The 1,455-nt window shown below is 40.0% G+C and overlaps 1 non-coding gene across 1 annotated transcript; it reads right to left on the bottom strand.

Annotated features, from left to right (window-relative positions):
* Positions 1 to 407: 407 nt before the first annotated feature.
* On the bottom strand, positions 408 to 513 carry LOC147504620 (small nucleolar RNA R71). The gene has a single exon (XR_015194058.1). It is a non-coding gene; the product is annotated as a small nucleolar RNA R71 (small nucleolar RNA).
* Between the last annotated feature and the right edge of the window lie 942 nt (positions 514 to 1,455).

Genomic DNA, 1,455 nt, shown 5'->3' on the forward strand with positions numbered 1-1,455 from the left:
TGACCAACCCAACCCAACCCGAATTGGTTGGGCTAGGGCTTGGGTTGAAAATTTAAGGACTGACTAGGCGACTAGGGCTTGGTCCCGGGCTCAGGTTGAAACATTTGAAACTCGGGTTGGGCTCGGATTATACCTTAACCCGACCCAACCCGCCCGAGTTCCACCCTTACTTCCACGGGTTAGAACACGAGTTACCGTACGAGCATTTACGCCGGATACATAAAGTATGTAATACTTTTCATCATCTGGGCATCACCGACGATCAGGTTAAGCTACGGTGTTTCCTTTCACTCTAGCTGGTAAGAGTCACGCTTGGCTTCTTTCGCAGAAGGCCGACTCTTTCGATACATGGGAAAATGTTGTGTTCTCCTTCATGAAGAAATACTTTCCGCCAAAGAAAACAGAAGAGATAAGAAGCAAGATACAATTCTTCAGACAAAGTCCGAGTGAGACATTTTCTGAAGCATGAGATAGATTCTCTGATTTACTCCATTCATGTCCTCACCATAAACTAGAAAAATTCACTCTTGTCCAATGGTTCTTCAAAGGCTTTCTCCCAAAACACAAAGTAACCCTCGACATCATGAGTAATAGTAATTTTTTTGGATAGAAGTGCAATTGAAGCCTTAACCTTTCTTGAAAACCAAGCTGAAAAGATTACCCATTGGGGCGACATAAACAATTCCAGAACAACCCAACCTAGTACATCTAAGGTTAGTGGTATTTTTGAGGTGAAATCAGATCCAGAAATCAAAACTTTAATCGAAACCCTCACAAGAAAGATAGATGCTCTCACAACCAAACAAAATGACCAAACCCCTCATCATGTTATGAACATAAATATCTCACCATGCAACTTATGTCTAAGCTTAAATCATATAGATGCCATCTGTCCCTTGATCACAAACCTATCATCACTTTAGCCAGAAAATGTATGTGCTTTCAATGTACCAAATGTACTATGGAGACAACATTCAAATTTTGCATAGACCAACATTCCACAAAACCAACCACCTCTAGGTTTCAACAAACCAACAAATACATTCAGACAAGGACAAGGACAAGGTACCTATAACAATTAAAATAGAGCATTGGTTCCATCTTAGTTTAACCAGAACTACCAAAATCCATCTGTCAACAACCAAAGAGACCTAATTCCCATTACACAATCAACTAGTGTCCAAACAAATAAGCCTACCGAGATAATGCTATCTGTCATGCAACAATAGACCCAAATCCTAGTATCTATGCAACAAAATCTGAAGTTATTAGCCCAAGAAAAAACTCAGAAAAGCTCATTGCCAGGCCAAAAAGTTCAAAACCTTACAACCTAAGAGATTAAAGTAGTCACAACCTTGTGATATGGCAAGACTGTTGACAACAAAGTAGTCTTACCAGAAGACCCTACACTTATATAAGTAACCGTTCCAGTACCAGAAATTGAAAGCCAAATAC

Source organism: Coptis chinensis, chromosome 4 (genome assembly GCF_015680905.1).
Source record: "Coptis chinensis isolate HL-2020 chromosome 4, ASM1568090v1, whole genome shotgun sequence".
Lineage (NCBI taxonomy): Eukaryota > Viridiplantae > Streptophyta > Magnoliopsida > Ranunculales > Ranunculaceae > Coptis > Coptis chinensis.